Source organism: Pristis pectinata, chromosome 7 (genome assembly GCF_009764475.1).
Source record: "Pristis pectinata isolate sPriPec2 chromosome 7, sPriPec2.1.pri, whole genome shotgun sequence".
Taxonomy (NCBI): Eukaryota; Metazoa; Chordata; class Chondrichthyes; order Rhinopristiformes; family Pristidae; genus Pristis; species Pristis pectinata.
Window position 1 is genome coordinate 59,260,720 of NC_067411.1, and position 14,176 is coordinate 59,274,895.

Consider the following 14,176-nt stretch of genomic DNA (forward strand, 5'->3'; position numbering starts at 1 on the left):
AAACCATTTGTACAGGTCAATTCGTTACACAGTGCAGTTACATTGAGTTAGTACCGAGTGCGTTGAGGTAGTACAGGTAAAAACAATAACAGTACAGAGTTAAGTGGCACAGCTAAAGAGAAAGTGCAGTGCAATAAGGTGCTTTGTGAACAGTACTGCTGAAAATCCAGTACCTTTTAGCCTTGCACATCCTCTCAGGGCTTTCACATATAATCTTGTCTCTAAACTTGGGGCCTGGTCAGGTCATTTCAAGCCCTCACTGACATTGAGTTAAGTGGGAAAGTTGTGTTTTGAAATCCTCACCTTTGTACTTAATTACACTAAACTGTCTGAGCATCACGTTCTCACAGTGGACTCCAATGTCATACAAGATGTGACAGATGATGAAGAAGTGATTTATGTTGAGAGAATGTAGCCTCTGCCAATCAGAACCAGCATATCAATAGTTCATTGTAAAACCTGCTTGTAATTGCTGCGTCAGAACCACCTCAAGGATATGGCAGTAGACTTGCTAGCTGGGGCTGATCCATTTCCTGTCACTATTTCAAAAAATACCTGTTTTACTTTCCAACACATGCAGCTGCATGTACTTGCTTTGGAGTTAAATGCGTAAATGGTAATCTGTCAATCTCAAAGTGTCTGGGAATCAATGGAGTAAACTAGTCCAGTCAGATAATTAGCTAATACAACTTTGATGGCAGAGATACTACATCACAGATCACAATCTATTTGGATGTAGCACAGGACAGTGTTCAACAGCTGTGAGAATATTTTAACATGTTGTTAACCTGGAATATTCTTGTCATAAAGCAACTGTTCCAAACCCTTGCTACTCCAGTGAGTACTGGGGGTGAGAAACAGTCCTCTTTGATGTCCCAGACTGCTCAATATCCCAGAACCCCTTAATGATGAGACCCAGTGGAGCATTATTAGTGAAATACAAGCCCCAAAAAATATATTAGGACCCTAACCAGGGTTAACAGTACGAATTTCCACTTAGAGAATCCCGATCTGGCTAACTACCTATATTCTAAAGAAAATAATAAAATCTGAATGCTGGATCTGTTTCCTGGAATTCTTTCTGTCTCACACAGCAGAAGAATCCCTACAGAATCTGATGCTTCGCTTGTTCAATTTCATGTTACAATACTGCAGTTTTATTATTACATTATTTAAAAGAACTGGTCAGAATTATAAAATGGGAATTAACTGTTTCTATTGGTGTGAAGATTGATGTCGGGTAGGGCAATTGATCTAATTAGATAGGTGATCAAAAGAGGTGACACATATAAATGACCAGCCTAATGAACTCCTAATGTGCTGTCAGACTCCATTGCCTAGAAATTTATCACTTGCAATGTAGTCATGGATGTTTGTGAACTCTTATTTCGAAAATTCAGTTCCATTGAAATCTGTTTGAATCAAATTATTCACAATTTTACTACCAACCAAACAATGACAAAATGTGTGTAGGATATTGGACTACAGCTTGATGATAACTACAAAAATACACACATGAAAATATTTTGCTTCCTTGATGCCCTTAAGCAGGTTTTTCAGAATTATACTAGAGGTTGAGGGGTTCACCAGTAAAGAGAAACCAAAAAAAAACAGGTAGAGTTCTTGTAAAAACCTTCATAGTGAAGAGTAAGCTTTAAGACCCTGTGGGACCCCTGTATTGTCATTCTATTGGTATCAATGCCCACCAGTAGACGAATGTACAAATAAAAATGGCTTCTCCCATAACTAGCAGATGCCCTACCTTCTGCATCATGAGTGATAGTTTTATGTGATGGTTGAAAACATTGAAGAGTGTCATGATGATAGTTCTCCTTGGAGTATGGAAGATTAGACCAGAGATTTAATGGAGATGTTCAAAATAATTGGAATAGGTAATGAGAAACTGAGTCCCCTGGTGACAGGAGGAAAACATTAGTATGCAACCAGTTGAAGGAGTGACACAAATGGATTCAATAGTTATTCACAGAAGTGATTTGAACAAATGGTTAAAGGGTAAAAATGTGGAGGGCGAGAGGGGCCGACCGGGGCTGACAATTGGATTGCCCTTCCAAAGAGCTGGCAAAGCTGCCACTTTCTACAATAAAACTATGTAGTAACTTGTTATGAAGTACCTTATTTTATGTATTTCATAGTGCTGAGTCATTTGGTAACATTTATTTAATTCTACAACTTAACCCTGAGAAGTTGGAGCCAATGGTATCACAAAACTTCCAAATTGGCTATATCAGTGTTTTCAATGGAGACTGCATCAAATAATTCCATTGCCATTTTCTACAATAAAACTACATTGTAACTTGATGTAAAGTCTTCTCTTTGGAGAGAAGGAGGATGGGAGGTGACTTTGTAGAGGTGTACAAGATGATAAGAGGCATAGATCGAGTGGACAGTCAGAGACTTTTTCCCAGGGTGAAAATGGCTAACACAAGGGGGCATAATTGCAAGGTGATTGGAGGAATGTATAAAGGGGATGTCAGAGGTAAGTTTTTCACACAGGGGGTGGTGGGTGCGTGGAACACACTGCCGGCAGAGGTTGTGAGGGCAGATACATTCAGGACATTTAAGAGACTATTAGACAGCCACGTGAATGATGGAGAAATGGAGGGCTATGTGGGAGGGAATGGTGAGATAGATATAAGAGCAGGACAAAATGTCGGCACAACCTCGTGGGCCGAAGGGCCTGTACTGTGCTGTAATGTTCTATGTTCTATGTTCTAAGGCAAAGATGGGCCAAGTAGCCTCTTACTGTAGTCTGCAATACTATGTTACACATTTGGTCTGACTGATATGTCAAACCCATTCCTGCTCTCTGCTTTAACTGCCCAGTTGGGATGCCCTGTGTAATTGATCGGTCAGTACCTGCTCCTTCAAAAGTTGCAGTTTTGTCTGCTTGCCTCAGAAAGAAGCATTTCAATTGTAATGTGCATGCCAGAATGGTATCTTTCAGAATTGTGCATACCACCTAGTTTGACTTGGTCACACTGGTGTGTCAGCCACTGCTATTAATTGCGTGTTGGCTACCAACAATAAAGAATATTTTGTTGGTAGCTCTGTCTCTGTTATATACCTAACAGAAATAGAAGCAGAGTGAGAGAGTTGGAAGGGCAGGGCATAGGGAAAGAGAGAGCAAACAAAGCACAGAGAGAAAGTAACTGAGAATGTGAGACAGGTAGAGAGACTGTGAAAAAGACAGGAAAAGAGAAAGTTGGTCAGAAAATGCTGAGTGACCATGTGAAGAATCCTCAGAGAAAGGTTTGTGTACCGTGTCGAAGGAGCCTACAATGGCACAGAATGTTCCTTCATCCTGAGATTTGTATTGGTATTGGTTTATTATTGTCACTAGTACCGAGGTACAGTGAAAAACTTGTCTTGCATATCAATCGTACAGATTAATTCGTTACACAGTGCAGTTACATTGGGTTAGTACAGACCTAAAGATCTAAAAATAGGAAACAAAGGGTTTGTTCAGAGTTCTGGTCATTGCCACACCTTAGAAATTGTGACCACCTCTGGTCAGTAGAAACCAGGCAGACATCCATTTTCTGAAGGCAGAGAAGGGAAGTATCACCAGCTGACCTCCAGAATCAGAGACTTGGGGTATGAGGAAATACTGGAAGAACCTGTATCAAAAATGATTCATTTATGAATTTGGGTTGGAGAAAGCCAGGTTGTCCAAGCTGAAAAGAAGGTAATTGAACAGTGATCTTACAAAGGAATGCAAGTTTGCAAATATATACAAAAGACAAATCCAGAAAATTGAGTCAAATTTTAGGAATAGATAAAAGAACATTGAAGGCTGTGATTAGGAAGCTTTTCCTTACACAAGTGATTAACACGGAACTACCTCCCAGATGTAAAAACTTTGCACATAAGAACCAAATTAAGTAACAATTGAATTCTGCAATGGAAGAGACTTTAGATAAATTAATCCAAAGGAGGTTAATTGTCCTTCTCAATTACTAATTACCTAGAAATTTCTGTCCCTAGTTTTGTTCCAGCCTTCCTGTTTACACAACCCTTCCATCCTGTACGTGCTGACAAGCACTGGCTTGGTAGCAAGCTCTTCCATCTGCATTTATCCAAAGTTAGACAAATATCTTTGACAACTGGACAAGTTACTTTGCTGAAGCATAATACTTGCGTGGTCAACTGAAGTATTTCCACGTCTACAGCGGACACTTGTATGTTCAAGCCCCACTGCAAAAACTTGAGTCCACAATCCATTCTGTGCAGTAGAGGGTAACTACTACATACTCCACACCTCTGAAATATTAAAAAATGTTCCCACTATCCTGAACAATGTTTAGCACCAAAGTAGACAATTAAATCATTTATGCCTTTGTAGTTTGTTGGATCTTGCTGTGTACAAACTGACTGACTCATTTCCTACAAGATAATACCTGTAAAAGGCTTTATTCTCAAGGAAACAATGGTTTGTAAGTGAAAGTTCTTGCTTTTCATCTCTGCAAATTAGATTTCTTATTTGCCATTGAAGGGTTTAACAATCAAACTAAGCTTTCTTTTTAAAGTGGAGACGTCAATTCTCATTGGCATTTTATCAAATCTGCTGGTAGGCAGTAGATTCAGCTCATAAAAATGAGATGCTAAGGGGATTCAATCAATGGTTGGGGAAAATTGATTCATAGATTCATGGAGTTATACATCACGGAAACAGGCCCTTTTGCCCAACTCGTCCATGCCAACCAAGATACCGATCTAAACTAATCCCATTTGCTTGTGTTTGGCCCATATCTCTCTAAATCTTTCCTATCCTTGTACCTATCTAGATGTTTTTTTAAACATTGTAATTGTACCTGACTCTGGCAGCTCATTCCATATACCCACCACCCTCTGTGTGAAAAACTTGCCCCTCAGATCCCCTTTAAACATTTCCCTTCTCACCTTAAACCAATGCCCTCTAGCTTTAGACTCCCCTACCCTGGGAAAAAGGCCATGATTATCTAGCCTATCTATGCCTCTCATAATTTATAAACTATAAGGTCACCCTCAGATTCCTTCACTCCAGGGAAAACAGTCCCAGCCTATACAATCTCTCCTTATAATTCAAGCCCTCCAGTCCAGACAACATCCTTGTTCCATGTGTGGTCTAACCAGTGATTTGTACAACTGTAACATGATATCCCCACTCCTGTACTCAATGCAACAGCCAATGAAGGCAAGCATTCCATACACCTTCTTCACCACCCTGTCTACTTGTGTCACCATTTTTAGTGTACCCCAAGGACTTGCTGTTCATTAACACTCCCCAGGACCTTGCCAGTCACTGTGTATGTCCTGGCCCAGTTTAACTTCCCAAAATGCATCACTTTGCACTTGTCTGAGTTAAATGCCATCTGCCATTCCTTTGCCCACTTTCCCAGTTGATCTAGATCCTGTTGTAACCTTAGACAACCTTCTTCACTGTCCATTAGACTACCAATTTTGGTGTCATCTGCAAACTGATTAATTGTGCCCCCTACATTCTCATTTAAATCATTAATGTAGATGACAAACAACAGGGGACCCAGCACCAATCCCTGCGGCACATCGCTGGTCACAGGCCTCCAATTTGTAAAACAACCCTCACTACCACCCTCTGCCTCCTACCACCAAGCCAATTTTGTATCCAGTTGGCTAATTTACCCTGGATCCCATGTGTTTTAACCTTCTGGACCAGTCTACCCTGCAGGACCTTGTTAAAGGCCTTGCTTTTCACCCAGAGGGTGCTCAGTCTATGGAATGAGCCACCAGAGGAAGTGGTTGAGGTAGGCACATTAACAACATTTAAAAGATACTTGAACATGTACATGAATAGGAAAGGTTTAGAGGGATATGGGCCAAACGCGGCCAAATGGGACTAGCTTAGATGGGAATCTTGGTCAGCATGGACCAGTTGGGCTGAAGTGACTGTTTCCATGCTATATAACTCTGTGATTCTTTGACTCTGAAGTCTATGTAGACAACATCTATCACCCTGCCTATGTCAATCTTCCTCAGTAGTAAAAGAAATGCACCTTAACCAGCTTTTTACAACATTAGAGCAACAGACTCACTGTTTCCACTTGTCCACCCTGTGTGGTCACAGACTAATGTCTTGGGTGATTGGACATGGGGGATGCCCAATTACCCAAGCCTTCCAACCTTCAGGTATCATGTGGCATGACCAGTTTGCTAAATGGGATAGAATCAGAAAAGATTTGGTAGCTCAGCACTTGGCATGGATGAGTCTCTGTGGATCAGCAGCAGAAGTGTACTCCAACATAACCAGCAACCTCAAGGTCCAGCATATCCCCCACTCCACCATTAAAGTCAAGCCAGAGGATCAACCTGGTTCAATAAAGAGTGCAGAAGAGCATGCTACTGGAAGCAACACCAGGTGGACCTACAAATGAGGCGCCAACCTGATGAAGCTGCAACAAAGGACTGCATCTGTTCTAAGCACCAAGACCACTGTGCTAAGGGCAGACCTAAGAGACTGCACATTCAACAGATCGAGGCTCTGCCTTCCTGCCACACCTAGTCTTAAATGGTGGTATATAATTAAATAGCTAACAGGAGGAAGACACTTCAAACAGGAGGAAGAGGCTGCAAGAACATTCCCATCCTCAAGGACGATTAGGCCCAGCATATGAGCATAAAGATATGGTGGAAGCAATTGCAAGCATATTGAGCCAGAAGTGCCAGATGATCCATCTCACTTCCTTCTGAGATCCCTACCGTTCTCGAACGCAGTCCTCAGCCAGTCTGATTCACTCACATAAGAAACAACCAAGGCTACAGGACTAGACATCAATCCTGCACACCTGTTCTCCTGAACTAACCACACTTCCAGCCAAACATTCCAATACACTTACAAACCTGGCAACTACCCAATGGTGTGGAAAATTGTCCAGGTATCTCCTGTTCACAAAAAAGCAGGACAAATCCAATCCTGCTAAATTCTGCCTCCTCTCAATCTTAGAAAAGTGATTTTAAGTTTGTTGATAGTGCCAGCAAGTGGCATTTACTCACCCTTAACCTGCTTACTGATGCATGTGCAGGAAATATCCAGTAGATTATGCAGGATCCGTGAAGAGAGTAAATCAAGCGAATATTACAGGTCGACAAGCTGTCATTGCAACCGGCCAGATATGATAGAAACTGGAAAGGTTGATGTTGTGAAATTTTTGAATTCAATGCTGTATCTGAGGGCTATAATGTGCCAAACTGGAATATGAGATGCAGTTTGTTGAGTTCTTATTGGGTTTCATTGGAATGGTATAGGAGGCTGAAGGCTGAGAGGGTGGGATGGAGAATTAAAGTGACAGATAACTGGAAGCTCAGGGTCATCCTTGTAGACTGAATGTAGGTGTCCTGCAAAGCGGTCACCTGATCTGTATTTGATTTCTCCAATGTAAAGGAGACAACATTGAGAGTATTGAATGATGTACATCAAATTGGAAGAAGTACAAGTAAATTGCTGCTTTGAGTTTGATACCCCAGATGGTGAGAAGGGAAGAGGTAAAAGAGCAGGTGTTGCATCTTCAGAAACTGTGGAAGGGAGCCATGAGAAGAGGAATGGGCGTTGAGAAGGGAGAGGAAATCAGGGAGTCACTGAGGGAATGTTCGCTTCGGAATACTGAAAGGGAAAGGGACATGAAGTTATATCTGGTGCTGTTGTATGTGGAACCCGGTGGCTTGGAAGGTGAGGACAAGGGAACTATGGCATTCTGGATGGAAAGAAAGGGGGTGAGAACAGAAGTATGGGAATTGGAACTCTGTGCCATAGATTTGCCAGGCCAGCTTCCTGTGTCCCACACTGCCAGCATGCCAGCAGGAAAATGCTAAATCAGTGCTGAAACAATGAAGTTATGTGAACTATTGCATCTGCACTTGCTGAAGGCAAAGTCAAGACTGAGTGAGTGTTCATCATCTATACAACTAACAAATGTGTTGCAGTGTTGTTATTGTCTAGTCAGTAACATTAAAGGTACAGGCCACTCTCAGTGGGCTGTGTCCTTATGACCTGTGATGGCCAGAAATCATTGCTTTGTTGTGTTTGTTGTATGACAGTGGACAGTGAGGAAGGTTGTCTAAGGTTACAAGAGGATCTACACCAACTGGGAAAGTGGGCCAAGGAATGGCAGATGGAACTTAATTCAGGCAAGGGCAAAGTGATGCATTTTGGGATGTTAAACCAGGGCGGGACATACACAGTGAATGACGGGGCTCTGGGGAGTGCTTTAGGACAGAGGCACTTTACAGAACAAGTATGGAATTGCCTAAAATTAGCAGCACAGGTAGACAAGGTGGTGAAGAAAGGCTTATGGCATGCTTCCCTTCATCTGATGGGGCATTGAGTACAGGAGTTGAGACATCATGTTACAGCTGTACAAGACATTGGTAAGAACACACCGAGACTATTGAGTGCAATTCTGGTCTCCGTACTACAAGAAGGATACAATTAAGCTAGAGAGGGTGCAGAAAACACTCACAAGGATGTTTCCAGGACTGGGGGGCTTGAGTTATAAGGAGAGACTGGATAGGCTGGGAATGTTTTCCCTGGGGCAAAGGAGGCTGAAGGGTGACCTTATAGAGATTTCTAAAATCATGGGAGGCATAGATAAGATAGATTTTTCCAGGACTGGGGAGTCCAAAACAAGATGGCATAGGTTTAAGGTGAGAGGGAAAATGTTCAAAGGGTACCTGAGAGGTAAGATTTTCTCATGGAAGGTAGTGGGTATATGGAATGAGCTGCCAGAGGAAGTGGTAGAGGCGAGTAAAATTACAACGTTTAATAGACATTTGGACAGGTTCATGGATAGGAAAGCTTTAGAGGGATTATGGGACCAAATGCAAGCAAACTGGACTAGCTCAGGAAAGCATCTTGGCTGACATGCACGAGTTGGGCCAAAGGGCCTGTCTGCTCCATGAACTTATGGCTCTATGGCCTTACGATCATCACGGACTAGTAGACAACACAGAGGTTTCAAGATACACTGAGGCCCATATCAATTATGTGATGCTGTGTTGCCACCTGCTGGAAATCTGAAGGATCACATCACCATGGTTTCTCATTGCCCCTACTGGAAATTATGCTCTTCACAAAGCAGTCACTTCATTTACTCACACCCTAAAGAACCTCACCCAAGTAAAGCAGATAGTTCTCAATATTCAGTCACCATTCTGTGTCAAAGAAACATGTCATCATGAATAGCTTCCATGTTGTCATTACATTGTTTTCAATGAAAATACTCTGTTCGAGTAATTGCATTGGTCTTTCTTGGATGATATTTCCCTTCCCTAACTTCAGCAGCAAAGGTATTTCAGTCCCTCAGACTGGATTCTGTGCTTTCTAATTCCACAGCCCATGAATTTCTCTTCCACTGTATTTTTCCTTCTCATTCCTTCCTTTGACAGGTCTTCCGATTTAACTCTCTATTGGTCAATCCCTGCTCCACAACACCAACAGCACAACGGTCCAATATCACTAACAGTGTACCACCAACACTAACACAAAGACAAACACCAGCAGTCCCACACTAGCACTCATTCCAATTTAAACCAGGGTCCATCATTCTATCATGAGTTGGTGATTTCCTGTCCACAATATCTTGTTGCTTTACCAAATCTGATGCACCCCTCCATTGCAGTCAGTTATTTGCAGCTATAACATCAGGGTGTACTGTACACTGATATTTTAATGACCATGGAGCAGTGCACTTCACCAACAGCATCCTTCATTCTCCCCCCAGGCGTCCCCATTCCCCATATCCAAACCCTCTCCATTGGCACTGCAGGGTCCAACTTAGCCCAGGACTCATTCTGGGCTAACCTTGGAAATGTTGGATGTTAATGAGTCCTGGGCCTCCAAATAGCTGGGATCTCACAGCAGCAGTAACAGGCAAGTTACAGACACACAAAAACACAGAAAATAGGAGGAGGAGCAGGCCACTTAGTCCTCAAGTCTGCTCCATCATTCAAAAACATCATGGCTGATCTTCTCATTTAATACCACATTCCCACACTCTCCCCATACTCCAAGATGCTTTTTGTGTGCAAATATCTGTCTATCTCATTCTTAAATGTTTTCAGCAACTTGGCCTCCATAGTAATTCTACAGGTTCATCCAACCTCTTGAGTGAAGAAATTTCTTCTCATCTTAGTCCTAAATATTTTTTCCCATTTTCCTGAAACTGTAACCTCTTCATTCTAGACCACCCAGCCGGGGAAACATGCTCCCTGCATCTGGTATGCCAGAAATTTGTGCATTCATTCAGATCTCCTCTCCTTCTGAACTCTGGTGAATGCAGGTCCAGGTGATCCAACAGTCCTGCCATCCCAGTGAACCTTTGCTGCACTCCCTCTATGGCAAAGTATATCCTTTCTTAGGTAAGGAGACTAAATCCACAAACAGTTCTCCAATTGTGCCTTCACCAAGGCCCTGCGTACTTGCAGTAAGACATCTTTGCTCCTGCATGTAAAACCTATTGCAATGAAGGCCCACATGTCACTTAACTTCTTAACTGATTGCTAAACCTGCATGATTACTATCAGTGACTTTTCATGCATTAACACTTCCTAATTCATCATCATTTAAATAATACTGTCTTTTTCTTTTACCTACCAAAGTGTATAACTTCACATTTATCCATGTCACATGGCATTTACCCACTCACTCAACTTGTCTACTTCACCATGAATTCTCTTTGCATCTTCCCCCACAACTCACAATCCAATCCAGTATTGTGCTGTTGGCAAACTTAGAAATGTTACATTCAGGATCCCCATCCAAGTCATCGGTATGTGCTATGAATAGCTGAGGACTCTGCAATACCCCACTAGTCCTGATGCAGGGGTTTGACCCGAGACGTCAACAATTTCTTTCCTCCTACAGATGCTGCTTGACCTGCTGAGTTCCTCCAGCAAATTGTTAGTACCCCACTAGTCACTGCCATCCATCCTGAGAAAGACCCATTTATTCCTTCTCCTGTCAGTCAAACCAATTTTTAATCCATGCCTGTATGTAGCCTCCAAATCTCATGTGCTTTAATTTTGCCTTCAAAATCACTCCAGCACTTTTTTTTTATCAATAGTAATTTCCTTTAATTCCTCCTCTTCATTGAACTCTTGGTTCCCTAGAATTCTGGGAAGTTATTGTATTTAATTACTCCTCTGTTGGCCAAAAAGGAATTAAAATCTGCAAAACAGCTAAATGGAATGAGCCAAAGACAGAGAAAGCAGATAAACCAAATGCCTTTGTTCATGCAATGTGGTCGAAGGAATGGGGGCTGCCATTTTGTGAGACTGTTCTTGCAGCCACCATTTTGTGAACTGCTTTGTGAACTGGTTCTTGTTCAGAGATGACTTGATCAGAGCAATTGAAGGTGGACACAATGAGGTCCCTGCTGATGAGCTGCTAAACCACAGATCATTTTCAAATAAGAAGCCACTTATGAACTGTTTGTTTGGTTAGGTAGAAATGGCAGGCTTATGGTAAGAACAGCGTGAGACCTGAAGTAACCTGAGCCCAGTGCTTGGCTGAACTGGCTAAATTGGTTGGAACTGGCCTGGCTCAGGGAGAACAAAGAAAGTGACATGAGGCACAAGTCTGGTGGAAGAGCAATAAAGTAATACTGCTTATAGCGTTGGGCTAGATCCAATGAGAAGCTAACACAAGCTAGTCAGATAAGCCTGGGCCAACGAAATCAAAATATAGCAGTTCGATCTGATAAGAAAGAGGATAAGAATGGAGGACTTCGGGATTAGAAGCAGTGAAAACGCTGGAGACCAACTATCGTGGAAGTGGATGACCCCAAACTGGAAATGTAGAGATTACGTTGGGATCAAGAGGAACATCCGGCCAGCACAAACTCCTATTCCCAGGTATTACCTTTTTTATTCTTTGACAGTTCAGTGAGGGTCAGAGAAACCTAGCAGGAGTGCGCACAGATACTTAGTCTTGTATGAATTGCATGCTTGTTGTTAACTGAACCAATAAAGGTATTTGTCAGTTCTCTCTGTGTCTAACCAATCATTATTGCTGAGGGTAGTTACAAGCAACACCTCCATTTCTTTTTTTTCCCCATTATAATTTCTTCCATTCCTAATTGCAAGAGGCATACATTTGTCTGCATTAAACTATATGTTTTCATTCTTGTAGAAGCTTTAAGAATTTGCTTTTATGTTCCTTGTAAGCTTACTCTTATACTCTATTTTTTTCTCTCTTTATCAATACCTTGCTGAATTCTAAGTGCAGGTCCAACAGTACTTCACGATGGACACCAACCAACAACTTTGAATAATGCTGAGAGTTGCTGCCTCTTTATCTCCCTGGTATCAGGTTGGACGTCCAGCTTCGGATTTCTTCCTACTATATCTACCAGAAACTTCCTGTGTCACTTTTCCTTTAGAAGGGGAAGTGTTGCCCCTATTGTTTGTGTCCTTGCTACTTCTCTAGCTCATCTCCTCACATGACTTGCCCTTCCTCATTCATATCCATCTTCAATCACTTTCTGGTACAACAGCTCAGCTTCTCCCAGGGAGACAAAGATAGAGCCTGAATTTTTAAATAGCAATGCCAGATACATTGGACAGAGCACCTGGAGAGTGTGGACAATTGGAGGAGATCTTGGATGGGTTGGAGCATGTTGAGCCCAACAACCTCAATTTGAGGCCCGGGTTAATTTAATTCTCAGGAATCCTGCTGGAAAGCCATCCATTTGGAAAACAGGTGGAAGAAGCAATGTGCTTGGGGTGAGAGGGGAAAATGGCAGAATATTGTGAAGCTTCAACCAGCACAAGGAGTGCAAGGTTTCAAGAGACCTGGGTGGGTCCGAACAGCAAAACTTTCTGAGGCCATGGATGTGGAAGGGAATGGGCAATGAATGCTGCCCTTGCCAGCCTGAGCCATATCTGGAGAACAAAAATAAAATCTAAGGTAATATTAATATTTCCAATATTGAAACTGTGAATTTGGCAAGAAAAATAAACTAGAGGAGTATTATCTAAATGGTGATAGATTGCAGGGATCTGAGTTACAGGGAGGTCTGGGTGTCCTTTGCGTGATTCACAAGAAGCTAGTATGTTGGTACAGTAAATAATTAGGAAACCTAGCAGAATGTTATTTTTTATTGTATGTTCTCCCATTGTTGTGTGGATTTCCACCGGGTGCTTCGGTTTTCTCCCACATTCCAAAGACGTACGGGTTAGGAGTTGTGGGCATGCTATGTTGGCGCCGGAAGTGTAGCGACATTTGCAGGCTGCCCCCAGAACACTCTACGCAAAAGATGTATTTCACTGTGTGTTTCAATGCACATGTGACTAACAAAGATATCTGATCTTATCTTATACAGGGCATTGGTGAGACAACACCTGGAGTGCTGTTTGCAATATTGGTCTCCTTATTTAAGAAAGGATGTAAATGTTTTGGAAGCAATTCAGAGAAGGTTTGCTAGACCTTTAGGGTAGTGGAAGGAGAGTCTGAATATTTTTAAAGCAGAAGATTATAGATTCTTGATAAAGAAGAGGGTTAAAGGTTACCACAGGTGGAAGGGAATGAAGACGTGACAGCCATGATCTTATTGAATAGTACAGTAAGGTTGAGGGGCCGAATGGTCTACTCCTTCTAATTCATATGTTATAATAGAATTAGATGAACAGAGTTAGTACAAAAAATGAGAAAATTATGTGCATTAAATCTTAAATTGTTTCTTTAACAGAAACAACTATGTCCTGTAGTACTTTAAAGAGGAATTGTAGTACAAAGTCATATAATAAACCAGACACATTACAATGCTAACTAAATACTGTGATTGTACAACGACTGGGGACATCCTGAGAAGGAGAAAGGTCTTTCTTGCTTTTTACTAAGTAAAAGTTTTGGTCATCAGTTACAGTGAAAAGGACGATTATTTTGAGCATGTCCCATCCTGCAATTACAACCAATAATGTTTGTTAATGATAAAGAAATATTTCACTCTCAAACATGTCAGGTCTTGCACTTTACAAGCAGCAATGGCTCAGTCATTCATTTTTAATTCTGGAAAGAAATCTTCAAAAAGAAAATAAACCTCACAGTGTACATTACATTAAAACAACCAAAGTGGAGCTGTGTGTGATGATGACAATGTTCTCACGTTCTGTACTGACATATTGACCTTTGCTGCGCGTAAATGTG

General features: G+C 41.7%; 1 long non-coding RNA gene across 3 annotated transcripts in view; it reads right to left on the reverse strand.

The window, feature by feature from the left end:
* Positions 1 to 14,176, reverse strand: part of LOC127572768 (uncharacterized) — a 66,812-nt gene that overhangs the window by 39,336 nt on the left and 13,300 nt on the right. The window lies entirely within an intron of this gene.